General features: G+C 38.6%; 1 long non-coding RNA gene across 1 annotated transcript; it reads right to left on the bottom strand.

Annotated features, from left to right (window-relative positions):
- Positions 1 to 15,055: 15,055 nt before the first annotated feature.
- On the bottom strand, positions 15,056 to 17,504 carry LOC114838750. Its single transcript, XR_004576636.1, has 3 exons — positions 17,364 to 17,504; positions 16,110 to 16,210; positions 15,056 to 15,191 (listed from the first exon to the last, which is right to left on the bottom strand). It is a non-coding gene; the product is annotated as an uncharacterized LOC114838750 (long non-coding RNA).
- Positions 17,505 to 17,884: the final 380 nt, after the last annotated feature.

The raw sequence follows: 17,884 nt of genomic DNA, 5'->3' as shown, positions 1-17,884 counted from the left end.
AGACTGGCCCCTCTCTCTCTGTCTCCATGTCCTTCTACTCTTTTTATACCCTCTCTCCTTCAGTCCTTCAATGACCTCTGGCCTAGGGGCCAGTGGTTCCAGCTCAAAGCTGTTCTAGAAGTATCCACAAAAAAAAAACTTGTGCCTCCCTTTTTACTCCCTCACCCAGTCCTCCCATCATAAATTGATCCCAGAGAGATGTTTGAATTGTGACCCCTGGGAACTGATTGGAAACAGAAAGCGTGGAAGCAAGGCTCTTGAGAATGGGATGTCTAAAAAGAGGCTGGGCAGATGAGTTGCATCCTTGGGGAGAAAGAGAAGAAGCTACCGGGGGAATGGGGGGGGGGGGGGGGCGCTTATGTAACCAGTATGAAATGGCTCGTTAGCTAGTTGAATTTTTATCACTGGTATAACCCTCTCCAAAGCTGTGGCTTGAGCTTTTGTGGAAAGATGGGGTAACTGTGCACAGGGTTCCTGGTTCAATCCCAGGTTGGGGCTAGAAGGGGGAGTTGCAATGTGGTGGCACCGAAAAGCTGTATCCAGGAATAGGGAAGGAAACAAGCTCTGTGACATTTTGGTCATTTGTCTACATTAAAATTGGATTGTTTTGACAACTTTTCAAGGGATTTATTAAACTTGTGACATACAGTACATCTGCATTTTCGATGAGCCGCACTTTCTCATGTAAAGTTACGTTTATATTTGGTGTGACAAATTAGAAATCTATGCTATAGCCATGAAAATTGAAAGCAATGATTTCCAGATAAAACTGTAAAACATCCCAAGCTGAAGCCTAGGTGCTACCTTAAAGTACCTTTTATTGCCTTTCTGCTGTAAACTGCAACTGCCCACACGGAAGTATTATATATTGACATATATTTCAAAAACATATATGTTTTATATGTGCCTATATTTTAAACATGTACTAATATATGTATTACTAATGTATGGCCATATATTTCATACATATATTCACATATTCAATTTAGGCTATTTTCAAATATGTTTTAATATGTCTTAAATACAGTGGGGAGAACAAGTATTTGATACACTGCCGATTTTGCAGGTTTTCCCACTTACAAAGCATGTAGAACTCTGTAATTTTTTTTCTTCAACTGTGAGTGACAGAATTAAAAAAAAAATAATCCTGAAAATCACATTGTATGATTTTTAAGTAATTAATTAGACAGTGTAATGTGTTACTAATGGTTTTCTTTGAGACTGTGTTCCCAGCTGTCTTCAGGTCATTGACCAGGTCCTGCCGTGTAGTTCTGGGCTGATCCCTCACCTTCCTCATGATCATTGATGCCCCACGAGGTGAGATCTTGCATGGAGCCCCAGACCGAGGGACATTGACTGTCATCTTGAACTTCTTCCATTTTCTAATAATTGTTGCCTTCTCACCAAGCTGCTTGCCTATTGTCCTTTAGCCCATCCCAGCCTTGTGCAGGTCTACAATTGTATCCCTGATGTCCTTACACAGCTATCTGGTCATGGCCATTGTGGAGAGGTTGGAGTCTGTTTGATAGAGTGTGTGGACAGGTGTCTTTTATACAGGTAACGAGTTCAAACAGGTGCAGTTAATACAGGTAATGAGTGGAGAACAGGAGGGCTTCTTAAAGAAAAACTAACAGGTCTGTGAGAGCCGGAATTCTTACTGGTTGGTAGGTTATCAAATACTTATGTCATGCAATAAAAAACAAATTAATTATTTAAAAATCATACAATGTGATTTTCTGGATTTTTGTTTTGGATTCCGTCTCTCACAGTTGAAGTGTACCTATGATATGACCTCTACATGCTTTGTAAGTAGGAAAACCTGCAAAATCGGCAGTCTATCAAATACTTGTTCTCCCCACTGTACATGTCAAAATTATAGTTGGTAATATGAATTTAGCATTTACATCTAACTGATACATTTCCATATTTGTATTGTTTCCAGTCATGTGCTTATTATGTTAGGCAGTCGGTTTTTTGAAGTAATTTTACAGAGTGGGATGGCATTCATGATGCTGTGTTAAAATGTATCCTTATTGTTCTTACGAATAATCTGAAGAATTGAGCAATTGCTAGTGAGACTGAAGATGAACGTGTCCATGCCAGAAACAGTCGCAATACAACTTTATACAGTTCAATATAACCGTATACGAACTTGGGACCTATAGTTCACGTCCGCTTCCCTAACCACTACGCTATTTAACATGGGGTAGTCAGTCAGTCACTCACTCAGTAAGAGACATTCACTCTTCTTAGCTTTTTTGGAAAGGAGAGAAAAAGTTGCAGTGGTCTCTTGTTTTTTTCTGGAGCTGTATGTGCATATGTTTGCCATGAGTTTTCCGTGTGTGTGTGTTCTCCTTTATCTTGACTGGAGTAACTTGCCAGCACCTATCCAGCCCTTATCTGCAAAGCTGACAACACTTTCTCCAAACCCACCTGTCTGTAAACATACTCCTGAAGGCTGCTCTTCATTCAAACTACTGCACTGCTTGTTGAGCAGGTTATTGATTTATAGGCACTAAGTATGTACAACAATCCTTGGAGACTATCAACTACTAAGTGAACACCTGCCTCAAAATGATCCAAATCAATAGCCGGATAGGAATACTCAGCAGGACATTACGTTTATCCCACACTTTCTATGTGTGTGTTGTGCTTTTTATCGCAGGCTAGCAACTTTTAGCAGGGCAATCTAATGTCTTTCTGTTCTATAGGCTTAAAATGGCCTGTAAGTGTTTAGGTCTGCATTTGTTTTTACTCAATGGTAGGCAAATGGCCAATTTACCTAGTGTTGATTTTTCAATGAAACATTACTGTATCACCACTCAATCACCACTCAGAGGTGTATATGTGGAGAGTAAAATAATCCTATTAAAAAAGGAAGAAATCCAGAATCCTCATGACAAAGTTCTAAAGCTTTTTAGTGAATGTTACTGGAATTTTGCCTGAGCTACCTTGTCAAGAGGACTTGACATAATGTTAGTTACAGTTAGTGTTATACCTTTTAATATAGCTAGGTGGAACAACCACTCAACTCAGTGGTAGTATGTTCATTCTACTCAATGAATAGCTTAACACTATTACCGTAAACGAAATCCCCTTCCTGGTGTGAGAAATAGTACTTGAGTTCCAAGTACTATTCCATACCACTAAGCGCAGTGGCAGTTCTAAAAACAGTGTTCATTTAACACAATCTGCATTGGTTTGACTGAGATAGGAATGTTGGGATTTCAATCAACATCTAATGGGACCCGATGTGTCTCTCCTGGGCCTGTCTTGAATCCAAATCAGCAATGCTGGAAACAGAAAGCATGGACATGTCTTATCTTTCCAGGAAGTCATGAGATAAAAAAGCATTTCATTCTGAAGAGAAATCTTTGCGAATAATGGGTGAGTCATATGTTTCTCCATGTGCACATATAAACCGAATAAAATAGAAGATACTAGTTTCATAGGTAAGTACAGCGATGAGTCATTTTGATGGGTAAAATATAACATGGGGGCAGTGGTGGCTCATTAGTCTGTAATGCATACACAGATGTGTGCCTTTCCATCATGTCCAATCAAATTAAATTTACCAAAAGTAGACACCAATCAAGTTGTAGAAACAAATCTTAAGGACGATCAATGGAATCTGCTTGCACCTGAGCTATGGATGTCATAACAAAGAGTGAATAATTACGTGTCTATGTGATTTTTCAGTTTTTTGTTTTTTAAGTATGGAAGAAATTCTGAAAACCTGTTTTTCCTTTGTCACTATGGGGTATTGTGTGTAGATTGATGAGGATATTTTAGAATGAGGCTGTAATGTAACAAAATCTAGAAAGAATTAAAGGGTCTGAATACTTCAGGAATGCACTGTAGCCTCCTGCTTCTTTGGTCGGTTCGGCCACATGGCTTCTAACTTGAATAGAGGTGGTAAAAGTTAGTCAGAGTTTATCATGCTTGTGGCAAAGCAGAATTTTATATATTTGCCTGTTGATAGTGTTGTGTCGAATTTCTCTGTATCCACAGGGAGAAAGAGTTTACAGTGTAAGGTGATTGAACATGATTCCTATTATATAACTCTGCAATGTTTTATTATAAGTTCATTATACACTCACCTAAAGGATTATTAGGAACACCATACTAATACTGTGTTTGACCCACTTTCACCTTCAGAACTGCCTTAATTCTACGTGGCATTGATTCAACAAGGTGCTGAAAGCATTCTTTAGAAATGTTGGCCCATATGGATAGGATAGCATCTTGCAGTTGATGGAGATTTGTGGGATGCACATCCAGGGCACGAAGCTCTCGTTCCACCACATCCCAAAGATGCTCTATTGGGTTGAGATCTGGTGACTGTGGGGGCCATTTCAGTACAGTGAACTCATTGTCATGTTCAAGAAACCAATTTGAAATGATTCAAGCTTTGTGACATGGTGCATTATCCTGCTGGAAGTAGCCATCAGAGGATGGGTACATGGTGGTCATAAAGGGATGGACATGGTCAGAAACAATGCTCAGGTAGGCCGTGGCATTTAAACAATGCCCAATTGGCACTAAGGGGCCTAAAGTGTGCCAAGAAAACATCCCCCACACCATTACACCACCACCACCAGCCTGCACAGTGGTAACAAGGCATGATGGATCCATGTTCTCATTCTGTTTACGCCAAATTCTGACTCTACCATCTGAATGTCTCAGCAGAAATTGAGACTCATCAGACCAGGCAACATTCTTCCAGTCTTCAACTGTCCAATTTTGGTGAGCTCGTGCAAATTGTGGCCACTTTTTCCTATTTGTAGTGGAGATGAGTGGTACCCGGTGGGGTCTTCTGCTGTTGTAGCCCATCTGCCTCAAGGTTGTGCGGGTTGTAGCTTCACAAATGCTTTGCTGCATACCTCGGTTGTAACGACTGGTTATTTCAGTCAAAGTTGCTCTTCTATCAGCTTGAATCAGTCGGCCCATTCTCCTCTGACCTCTAGCATCAACAAGGCATTTTTGCCCACAGGACTGCCGCATACTGGATGTTTTTCCCTTTTCACACCATTCTTTGTAAACCCTAGAAATGGTTGTGCGTGAAAATCCCAGTAACTGAGCAGATTGTGAAATACTCAGACTGGCCTGTCTGGAACCAACAACCATGCCACGCTCAAAATTGCTTAAATCACCTTTCTTTCCCATTCTGACATTCAGTTTGGAGTTCAGGAGATTGTCTTGACCAGGACCACACCCCTAAATCCATTGAAGCAACTGCCATGTGATTGGTTGATTAGATAATTGCATTAATGAGAAATTGAACAAGTGTTCCTAATAATCCTTTAGGTGAGTGTATATCTCATCTCTCATCTCATCTTCATCCACTTATCTGGTATTGAATCACGGGGGCAGCAGCTCCAGCAGGGGACCCCAAACTTCCCTTTCCTGAGTTACATTTGCCCGCTCTGACTGGGTCATCCCGAGGCGTTCTCAGACCAGTGTATATATAATCTCTCCACTTAGTCCTGGGCCTACCCCGAGGTCTCCTCCCAGCTGGACATGCCTGGAACACCTCCCTAGGGAGACATCCTGGGGGCATCCTTACCAGATGCCCGAACCACCTCAACTGGCTCCTTTCGATACAAAGGAGCAGCGGCTCTACTCCGAGTTCCTCACGGATGGCTGAGCTTCTCACCCTATCTCTAAGGGAGAAGCCAGCCACCCTTCTGAAAAAACCCATTTCAGCCGCTTGTAATCGCAATCTAGTTCTTTCGGTCATGACCCAGCCATCATGACCATAGGTGAGGGTAGGAAAGAAAATGTACCGGTATATCGAGAGCTTTGCCTTCCGGCTCAGCTCTCTTTTCGTCACAACGGTGCGGTAAAGTGAAGCTATGTGTATATATGTTTTAACTTATAATAAAACATCAGCAATGTTTTATTATAAATTAATTAGCAAAACTGTTCAATTCATACACACCATTATGTAGAGGCCTCAGGGATCTTGAGTGAAGGTAACAGAGAGATGGCAACTGCGGCTTTGAGCCCTGTAAGGTTTTACAGAAACTGATAAGAGTAATTAATTTGCAGATGGCTCGTGATCTAAACAACATTAATGCGGCAAACCAATACCAAATGAAGTAGATGATATATGTATACCATACAAGGAGATTTAAATTCCACAGGTAAATGCTTGCAGCTGTTGTTATAAAATTATACTAGTTAGGCAGTTAGTTGCCAGTAAGAACCTCACAAAATCAAGGGGTTACCTTATAAATTCCACCTCTTAAGGGGTTCTTGGAAACCCATTTTGATGACATTTTTCTGTGCCAAGCAACATAAGATACAGCAAACAAATTTGAGGATCTTAGAAGAAGCCTTATGGAATCTCACATTTTTAGATGAAAACAAAACAAAACAACATACCCATGGCATTACTCGATTTAAATGAAGTGTAATAACATATTGAGGAACACCATTATTGTAACGTTAGTAATGGATTATTAAAGGATCTTTGACCTTTAGATGAGAGAATGATTTGCCTTAATTCCCGAAAATCAAAATTTCACTGGTATAAATAAGATTGGTTACGTTACTCCTACTGGTCGCACAACATTATTTTAAGGGGAAGAAAATTAAAATGCTACCATATACATTGATTTAGAATGACAAAGATCACTCTCATTTCAAATAAATAAAAAAGTTAATCTATAAAGTTAGGGATTTTTGGAGTTGGGTTCATTAGTTGGGTTAATTCTTCAAACTGGCGTGCCTTAATGCCACAGCAATCCAAAAATGACCCCTTTTAGGGTTTCATGTTGTATACCGTAGTCTATGGCCAGCTGCCGTCTTTTTTACTGTTAGTTACATACCAGCCAGATTGAGTTCCCACAGTATTTGATCTGTGAGGCTAGGGTCATATTTGTGTACTGTAGTGACAACCCAGCTCACCAGGAGATATGGGCATCCATGTCAGATGTAGACTTGCACAGCCCTAGTGGAGGTTATGGGTTAGCCCTTCATCTATTCCCTGTGGGCACAACTGCAAGGAACCAGTTAGCCACGGTTTGGAGGACCTGGGAGTGAGAACAACTTTCTAGCTATGTAGCTAGCTTTTCAGCCAGAAAGTTCTCTGGGTTTCACATTCAGGAATGTTTTGGAAATCATACAGTACGTCACCTGGAGGTGTAATGTTAGTTAACACCATAAAGGTGGATAGAGGACCTTGGGTGTAAACACATTTTAGCATAAACATCCACACTGAGGGCTTTCACCATTTTAAAGTAGCCAACTAGATAGAACTTGTAATTGGTCAACCTTCATCGGGACAGCAGAAACTGGAAACATCCGGATGCTTATGGTTTCTGTTGACCCACTTAGGGATTACTTTTTCCTATATTTGGTAATGGTAATGTCATTTAATAGTTTGCCTCTTGGTATATATTCTATGGAACAGTACAGCTTCACTGTTTTTGCTCCACTCATTCTTTACTGAACCTGTGGAGACTAGGGGAACACTGTACAGGACTACATCGAGTTTACACCATAAGTCATGATGACACATTTTGGCAAGCCACTCTGGGTCACTCTCAGGATCATCCAACCTCTAACCTTCAGGGCAAAATGAATGCCCAACAGTCTGTTTCCCATACTGCACAGCAAAGCCCATGCGTCACTTCTGCCTGGCCTCCCGTCCTCTCCTCCAAACATGTCCTCCGCTGGTGGGCATGGGAAACCTATCAACTACTTCTTTGATAGCCAGAAACTAACATTTGTGCTGACTTTCATATAATACTTCTCCCAGACTAAGATTAACTGTACATTTTATAAAGGACGTAGGTCTTGGGATCTGTATGTCTAATTAGCTTACACCAAATGTATGTTAGGATGATTTCTTGCCCTTGACATGAAATGAAAATTATTTTGAAAACAACAATAGCAGGGATTTCAATCTTCACAAAACAAAGGTATTCAATAACATTATCTGGATAGCTGAAACAACGGGACATTGATGTATGCTGAAACTGCTGATAGAGGCATTTCAGTGATTGAACCCAGAACAGGCAATTTTACATGAAACTGACTGCTCAACTAAGAAAAGGAGTCCTATACTCATAGTGAAGTTGGTTGGGAGGATTTTGTTTTTGGTAAACCATTAAATAAACAAAGGCTACAAGAAAAATAGCTTCCTGATTTGGCAACTCAATCTCACTATGTATACCGTTACATGTCTGGGGAGGCTCACAGTGACAGTGCAACAGTAAACATTAACCTTCGCAAGGTCTGTGATTCATCAAGCTGTTCCTCAGTGCCGACCTGCTCTCTGTCTTGCATAGCACCGGAGTCACTGGGATTCTAATAAATCAGTGAAATCACATTTCTGCACTGCCGACTCAACCAGGTCCGGTTTTACAAAGCATCTGCAGTAGATAGAAAAAGTCTACACACCCCTGTTAAAATGCCAGGTTTTTGTGATGTGAAAGAATGAGACAAAGATAAATCATCTCAATCGTCTGAACTTGTTCCACCTTTAATGTGACCTATAACATGAACAATTCAGTTGAAAAACAAACTGAAATAATAATAAAAAAAAGAAATCACAATAACCTGGTTGCATAAGTGTGCACACACTTAAACTAATTTTGGCACAAAACCTTCAGGTGTCCATTAAAAAGCTGAAGATGAAGAGAAAGATCAACTTTCAGCACGACAACGACCCAAAGCACACATCCAAATCCACAAAAGCATGGCTTCGCTAGAAGAAGATTAACATTTTTGAATGGCCCAGCCAGAGCCCAGACCTGATTCCAACTGAACATATTTGTGTTGATCTGAAGAGGGCTGTGCACAGGAGATTTGGAGCGCTTTTGCAAAGAAAAGTGGGCAAATATTGCTGCGTCAAGATTTGTCATGTTAATAGACTCCAACCCAAAAAGACTGAGTGCTGTAATAAAATCAAAAGGTGCTTCAACAAAGTATTAGTTTAATGGTGTGCACACTTATGCATTTTAACAAGGGTGTGTAGACTTTTTAAATCCTCTGTATCTGTATTTCACCTGTCGGATAGGATTAAATGGGCAGCATTGGAATAAGCAAAGTCCCAATACAAGTACATTTTTGTTTGTTCATTGAATATTTTGTTTAATCTAATTCTATGCATTCTATTTGTTCAAGGGAAATCCTGACAACCTGACTATGGGGTACAAGAGTGAATATAGAAATACTACGAAGAATAATACTGAATGTTATGTATTGTAATAATAATACAGAATGTTATGTACTGTAATAATAATACTGAATGTTATGTACTGTAATAATAATATTGAATGTTATGTACTGTAATAATAATACTGAATTTTATGTACTGCAATAATAATAATAATGAATGTTATGTACTGTTATAATAATACTGATTGTTATGTACTGTAATAATAATACTGAATGTTATGTACTGTAATTATAATATTGAATGTTATGTACTGTAATAATAATACTGAATGTTATGTACTGCAATAATAATACTGAATGTTACATACAGTTATAAGAGCGACAAAAAGTACCAAAACATGCAATTACAGCGAAGTCCAGTACATCGGAGTAATAGATGTATGCAATATCTTTGTTCACCATCAGAGTGAAGCATTGCTCCAATATCTCATTTGAAGAAATAAAATAATCTTGATTGTTCAGAGTTGACTAAATGTATGTGTCCATGTGTTTTTGTGTAACCTGTACAAAATGATTGCCCCTTTCCATAACCTGCTCTCTATCCCAAACCTAAGAGTGCGAAATGGGTGTCACAGACGGACAATGACTGAACACTAATCTATTTACAACCACGTGAACACCCAAGGACTCCATGCAGCAGGTGCCAAACCTGTGGTTTAGGCTGCACATCACTGTGTCGATCAGAAATTAAAATACAGTGAGATACAAACATTCGGGCATTAGATTAAGCATTTTGTACCATTGCCTATAAAGTGTTAATTTAATGTCCATAATACCTTTTGTAGTGTCTTCATTCATAACCTTCTATAAAAAGTGGGACAACACATAATCGAAACAAGAAACCAGGCAAGCCCAGTTCAATAAAATGAGATGATCGTTGGCACCCTCCCTGGATTTGAACCCCGATCCCCCATGTAAGAGGCTCTGTCTTTAAGGACAGTGATACAGTATCTATCAATATACAGTGAAGGAAAAAAGTATTTGATCCCCTGCTGATTTTGTACGTTTGATCAGTCAAAAAAAAATCTTAGTTTTATTAAATTGGTCGTTTTATTTGAACAGTAAGAGACAGAATAACAACAACAAAAATCCAGAAAAACGCATGTCAAAATTTTTCTTTCATTTATTTGCATTAAATGAGTAAAGTAAGTATTTGATCCCCTCTCAATCAGAAAGATTTCTGGCTCTCAGGTATCTTTTATACAGGTAACGAGCTGAGATTAGGAGCACACTCTTAAAGGGAGTGCTCCTAATCTCTGCTTGTTACCTGTATAAAAGACACATGTCCACAGAAGCAATCAATTAATCAGATCAAACTTTCCACCATGGCCAAGACCAAAGAGCTGGAAGAAACACAAAAGAACTGTCAATCTCCCTTGGTCTGGTGCTCCATGCAAGATCTCACCTCATGGAGTTGCAATGATCATGAGAACGGTGAGGAATCAGCCCAGAACTACACAGGAGGATCTTGTCAATGATCTCAAGGCAGCTGGGACCATAGTCACCAAGAAAACAATTGGTAACACACTACGCTGTGAAGGACTGAAATCCTGCAGCACCCGCAACGTCCCCCTGCTCAAGAAAACGCATGTACAGGCCCATCTGAAGTTTGCTAATGAACATCTGAATGATTCAGAGGAGAACTGGGTGAAAGTGTTGTGGTCAGATGAGACCAAAATCGAGCTCTTTGGCATCAACTCAACTCACCGTGTTTGGAGGAGGAGAAATGCTGACTATGACCCAAAGAACACCATCCCCACCATCAAGCATAGAGGTGGAAACATTATGCTTTGGGGGTGTTTTTCTGCTAAGGGGACAGGACATCTTCACCTCATCAAAGGGACGATGGACGGGACCATATAATGTCAAATCTTGGGTGAGAACCTCCTTCCCTCAGCCAGGGCATTGAAAATGGGTCGTGGATGGGTATTCCAGCATGACAATGACCCAAAACACACAGCCAAGGCAACAAAGGAGTGGCTCAAGAAGAAGCACATTAAGGTCCTGGAGTGGCCTAGCCAGTCTCCAGACCTTAATCCCATAGAAAATCTGTGGAGGGAGCTGAAGGTTTGAGTTGCCAAACATCAGCCTCGAAAGCTTAATGACTTGGAAAAGATCTGCAAAGAGTAGTGTGAAAAAATCCCTCCTGAGATGTGTGCAAACCTAGTGGCCAATAACAGGAAACATCTGACCTCTGTGATTGCCAACAAGGGTTTTGCCACCAAGTACTTAGTCATGTTTTGCAGAGGGGTCGAATACTTATTTCACTCAATAAATGCAAATCAATAAAAATAAAAAAAATTACATGGGTTTTTCTGGATTTTTGTTGTTGTTATTCTGTGTCTTACTGTTCAAATACAACTATCAATTTAATAAAACTACAAAATGTTTTGGACTGATCATTTCTTTGTCAGTGGGCAAATATACAAAATCAGCAGGGGATCAAATACTTTTTTCCCTCACTGTAGGGGAAAGTACATTTATTTTTCATCAAGTGAAAAGACGACAATCGTGTAGCCAGCGAAATGTTTGTCTATCCTGAACAAATTCTAATATCCACTAGAACTGTTTTATTTTATGCTTCCTATAACATTGATACAGAAGTTTATAGCCAGTGAAGTTTTTATCTGTCCTCAACAAATCCTCAGGCATAATCTGTTTGAGACGGGAGAAAAACATGGAACATGTTGCTTTGTAGTCTCCGTCTCTAACCACTATGCTAGTCAGTCAGTGAGAGACATTCGTTCTTCTAGGCCTGTTCCGCTTACGCGGTCTGGCAAAAAGGGTGTTTTACTATAGCGCAGGAGTGGATGTTAATCAAGCAGCTTTCTCAGCAGCGACCAGCCATTAAAGAAACAAGTGTTTAATAATAAGAAACCAGGCAAGCCTAGTTCAGCCGGCCCGCAATAGTAAGACTTGCCATCTCGACTTTCGAACCCGGGTCACCCACATGAAAGACTGAGTTGTCAACCACTACACCACAGAGCAGTATATTGGCCCATGTCTCTGTCATGAAAACAAATCCTCTTTTACCACTGGTCGTTTTAAGAATTAATTGGCCATTCGTGAATGACATTGATAAACTGACTAACGTTTCTTACTTAGTTTACCTCCACCACAAATAGAGGCTATGCATTGGGTTTGCCACTGGCCGTTTTAACAGCGTATTAGCCAGTAATAACCCAGCCAACACACCCATGGGGCCCAAACGGGCTGCAAATGGGCTGATATCCGGGGCCCACCTGGGCTACCCAACTGGGACCCAGCTAATTTTGGCCGCAGTTTCCATGGAGGCCCCACATGTGTTAGCCCAGATGGGTTGATGATGGGCTCCATATCGGGCCCATATGGGTAGCCTAGGTAGTCCCCATATAGGGACTACAGGAGTCTGCCCACATGGGTTGATGATGGGACCCAGATAGGTCTTATCTAGGGCTCTTATGGGCCACAACGGGTGTATATATGGGCTACCATATTTGTCTTTTTGGGTTACCTTATTTTACAGTAAACCCCTAAATACAAACATTATATGTAAGCAATGAACAGAAACCATTACTTCAAGCTTTACTTTATTAACAGAATATTTATTAACATATGTGTATTAACAGACAAGTATCAAAAGTGAAGGCTTTTGACAAACTTTATATTTCACAAACAAAACAAAAGTGCAGTTTTACAGTCCTCTGTCAGAAAACTCTATATTTCACATACAAAAACAAAAGTGCAGAATCTCAGTCCTCTGTTGTCGCTTTCCCTTCGAAAAGAGAAAATAAATAAATCAACCATTTTTCTACTTTTGCAATTCCTTTTCACAGTTCAAACAGATGTGTCAGGTTAGACTTTTGGTGCTCCAAATCAAGTTTATGTAGATAAGGGGTTTTCAAACCTGTCCCGGAACACCCCCTGCACTGCACATTTTGGAGGCACAAAATTTACATTTTGACCAACTTTTACCACTTTTCACGAGTTCACACTTACATACAATTAGAGGGGTTAAGGTTTAATGCATATTTGCGGAGGGAGGACTCCAAGCTCTGAATTCAGCCCGAACCCAGAGTACTCCCCCCCGCATGTAAGTGGTTAGGACTAGAAGTGTGGAGAATAGGTGGTGGGGGGAAGCTGCAAACTGTCAATGGATCGAGGTAAGACTGCTGAGTCTATATGGGCCATTCTACAGAATTGGTGCAAAGTCAGAGTTGGAAACATCTTGAATTTTTTTCCCCCACAATTTTTTCATATATGCAAATTGTATAATATCCAAGATATGCTTTTCTAGTAATTGTGCAGTTAATTCTCATTTTGCATTTTCAGATAATGCTGGAATATTTTCCTTCTCCCCAAATTTGTCACTACCGAAACACAATATTAAATAATTTATTAAGAAAGCTTATTATGACCTATTACGATTTTGTTTACATCTACCTTATAAATATATATTTTTTCTATTTTTTAAAAATATTTTTACAGGATAAATAAATGAAGATTATAATTTGTATAATATTTTTAGTGTAATTTATGAGAATTGTTGTATTTTGAACCCAATCTTTCTTTGTAGAAGGCATAAAGTTTATCGTACTGATTTCAAAGTTAAGCATTCATTAGTTTGAATATGCATTGAACCAAACACTATCATAACATCTTAGTTGATAATTCAATATACTTTATTTTTGACAAAACATCCCATGTTACGGTAGTGACTGCATGTTTTGGTAGTGACCACAATACTTAGTTTGCCATGGCTGAATCAGACTGTCCACATTTTATGTTAATATAAATAAATAACTATGATGCACAAATGCAGTCAGTACATATAGCAGACACACATCTGACAGTAAATGTCTTATAAGAACACCTAGAGCTATTCTATACTTTGAGTCTTGAGGTGCAAGTGCGAAGAGATATGGCTCATAGATTTTTCTTCCTAAAAAAAATTTCAGAACCACTGTTTTATTTTCACATTTTCAACATTTTTTGTTTATGAGTCATTCAGATAAATCTCCAGAACCACTGAACTGTGTGTGTGTGTGTGTGTGATTTTGGTTGGGTGACAGTTGTAGGTTAGCCTACAAAAGTTTAAAGTTTGACAAAAGCACAATGTTGTGTTTTACACAAATATAAGTAGGCTAAACACTTTTTAACTGCAGTTTTAATGATAATGACTTTTACCCATCTTGCTCTCCACCACGTGCCCTCGCTGTACGGTTTCCTCCCCTGTCCCTGGCACCAATTAGCCACTTTGACACTGCCTTTTCAGCATCTTTTCTAGTAATCTGGTTTGTAAGGGCACTTTTTTTCAAGCTTCCTGTAAAATAGATAAAGAGTGAGATAAATTCCTCATTTGAGCCCTTGCAACAATGCAGAAATCTCCACCATGTAATTTTTCAGGTAATACAATAATGGTATCGGATATAATATTCTGTCAAACACGACATTTTTGGTGCAAAGGTTTATTAAACAAACAAACAAGGGACTGGTTCTGTACCTGTACCTGAAAACTACAGTTAATTTAATTTAAATGTGTAACTTTTGTTCTATTGTATTTACCTTTGCTTGTAACTAGTGTATTTTTACTTATATTATTTGTAGTACCTCACTTGTATTTAATAATGATTTAACTTTATTATTTATTATAAACCATGAGTTGTGTGATTGCTACACCACTAATTAACAGTTACTTATCACTGAATTGGCAGTATACCTGGTCCATATTGTCATAATTAAGGGTATTCTCTATCCAGGTATGGACAATTAATTGCATGCAATCAAATTGATTTATGAAGAACTCAACTCTACAAAATAACCTTTGTTTGCACATTAATATGTTAAACAGCGAGTAAACATACCATATACAACCTCAAAAAGTTTGAGCCCCGAAACTCTCGCTTTCCATGGCAGCCAACAAAATTGTACTCTCTTGATAGGGAGTGGTCTAAAAGGAAGGCCATCATTCTTCTGGTGGCTTCATCCAATGTTCTTCCTCCAATTTCTGCCACCACGCCAACCTAAAGAAAAATAAGATTATCATAATGGGAATTAATTCTGATTATCATCGGAAGTAGTAATCTACTATTTGTATAGTGTATCGAGTCCCTAAATACAACTCTATTTTTCATAATTCCCAGGGAACACTCCCATAATACATGCAGTTGCCTCTCTAACAGATGTTTTATACTTGTACTTAAGTTATTAGCAAAAAAGCTACAGTACTGTGCAAACGTCTTACACCACCATTATTTTTGTTTTAGAAATTATATAATGACCATATGCTAATTGTGGGAAGTATTTAGTGTGATCTCCCCTTACACTTGAGCAATTGTTGGGATCATGAATGAGGAAAAGTACAGACAGGTTTTAATTTATAATGCCATTCCTTCTGGAAAGTGCCATATTGGGAATGTTTTTATTTTTTTTAGCATGATAACGATTCCAAGTACACTGCTAATACAGTATAATCATATTTGAAGAGAAAAACAGCTTTCCTGAATTTATAGAGGCAGTATGGGGTCACCTAGACAGAACATTTTTTGAATACGGCCTAAATCTAAAGATGAACTCTGGGAAGTGCAGAAAGCAGCCGAGGTAAAATATGCCAGACAATTACTTCAAAAAACTTAAGGGCAGTCCCCCCAAAAGAGGTGTGAGATGTGCTCAGTGCAAAGAGAGATTACACAAAATACTGACTTTTGCCTGAAGAAGCCTTTTTGTTATTATTTTGTGTACATATTTCCTGTACTTTCTGTACATATTTCCTGTACTTTCTGCATCTTAATAAAGAAACCGAAAATAAATGTGGGTGGTAATTAATACTTTGCTAAAACAACTAAGCTTGTGGTGGCCTAAGACTTTTGTATAGTATTGTATGTGCAAAAACATTAACGATCAGCCCAGTAAATCTGCTAAATGGTCATATTAGAACATACCACTTGTTTGTGGAAGGTGGGGTCTGCCAATTTCTGCTCCATTGCAGCAACCTCCAAGAGCGTCCTCAGGGGGAAAACAATATCTTCTGGAAGTGCTGTAACTGAAAACAGTAGTCATCACTAACTAAGCATTATCTATCAATGACTTCATTATGTGTGTGGACCCTCAAATAAAATGCTGACTAGTTCCTTTGAAACACTGATGAACAATATGGTGGCATAACTGTAAACAAAGAATCATAATCATGCATAATTAATCATATTTCATGATGATGTAATGATCTTAGTTAATGTTTTAATTAAGGTGTTGTTCATCCATGAAGTTGTAAATGAAAAACGTTGAACTCGTGTTAGGCTAGTTCCTGATGATTCATGAGATATTAATGCATAATGCATGCATGAATTTATACATGAATTCATGATAATTCATGTACCCTGACCGTTAAGTGTTATAATAATATTTTTAGTAAAACTTTAGAATACTCTTCCATCATCAATGAATAACTACACAGGAACAAATAAGTAACACACTATTAACATTCTACTAATATTAACTAACAAGGAACTCTGATTAATGAAATAGTAATAGCACTCAGTTGAATGTGGTAGTTCTATAACTAATCAATGACTGCTATGTTTTTCATACCTCCCAGATAACTACTAAGAGAACTACTATATGAGTTCATAATGCATAAATTAGGAAGGAATTGGAACAGTATTCTAAAGTGTAACGTTAATTCGGTATATTTTGTGCCATTTGTTAATTGAATTAGCACTAACTTTAAATAAAAAAAGGAAAAAATAGCACAGGCCGCGGAGATGGTGTTAAAGCTTCTTGAATCTCGAATGTTCTGTGATGAAATAGACGTTTGTTAAAGATTTATAAAAAGAATTACATTTGAGAAGGGGATTTTTTCATTAAATGCGCACACTTTTAAAATAACAGCTAGCTGCTGAAATGGTCGCTGTATGGCTTTGTTCTGTGATCACAAAATAATCGGGAGCAGACACGATTAAACAGGCTTGTCTTGTAATTGCATTCGAAAAATTAATAAGGAAGTGCTTTCATTTTGGCTGTTTGATGTGCACATCGATCTTATACAAATTCAAAAATGGCGCCAGAAATAAGGGAAAATATGGCGCGATTTGGGGGAATTCGAAATTCTAAAGTGACAAGAAGCTTTTGGTCAACATCGTGTTTTGAAAACAATGTATTTTAATTAACATTTATATTGTGAAATGTAATTTTCTTACCTTGACTTAGCCTTGACTACGAAGACAGCGAGAATCTTCCAAATCTCCTCCCGAAAATTACAGCAGAGTGTGAGTGAGACTGAGAGAGTGAATGGTGTCGCGGCCTCGCGAGCGCGAAAAGGGCGAGGGGGATGGGAAGTGTTGAATGAAATCTCGCGAGATCTATCATGCAAAGTTTTTTTGTGTGTGTGTCACCGTTGTACAGTGTCTGTACCTTTAGGTGTCTTTTTGTAACTGTTTAAATTATATTGTGAGTAAAAGTGTGCATACTTTTGACTGCACCACTGTGACAGTATCTGCAGGGTCTTGATCCTTTTAATTGGCCGAAAATTTGTTAAAATTGCAATTGTGTTGGCATTTGTATAGATACAAGCAATTTCAAAGGTGCATATGTGTGTACTATCTGTAAAAAAAAATTGGGTTTGACTGTTTGCACTTCCTGAATTAGTAAACTGTAAAACTGAATTAGTCCCCAAGTGTAGCCCATTTTCAACCCATGCACTCATTTCCCATTAGTGAAC

The sequence above is a fragment of the Esox lucius genome, chromosome 12, assembly GCF_011004845.1.
Source record: "Esox lucius isolate fEsoLuc1 chromosome 12, fEsoLuc1.pri, whole genome shotgun sequence".
In the NCBI taxonomy this organism is placed as follows: domain Eukaryota; kingdom Metazoa; phylum Chordata; class Actinopteri; order Esociformes; family Esocidae; genus Esox; species Esox lucius.
The sequence above is the reverse complement of the archived record's forward strand: the minus strand, read 5'-3'. Positions and strand labels throughout refer to the sequence as shown.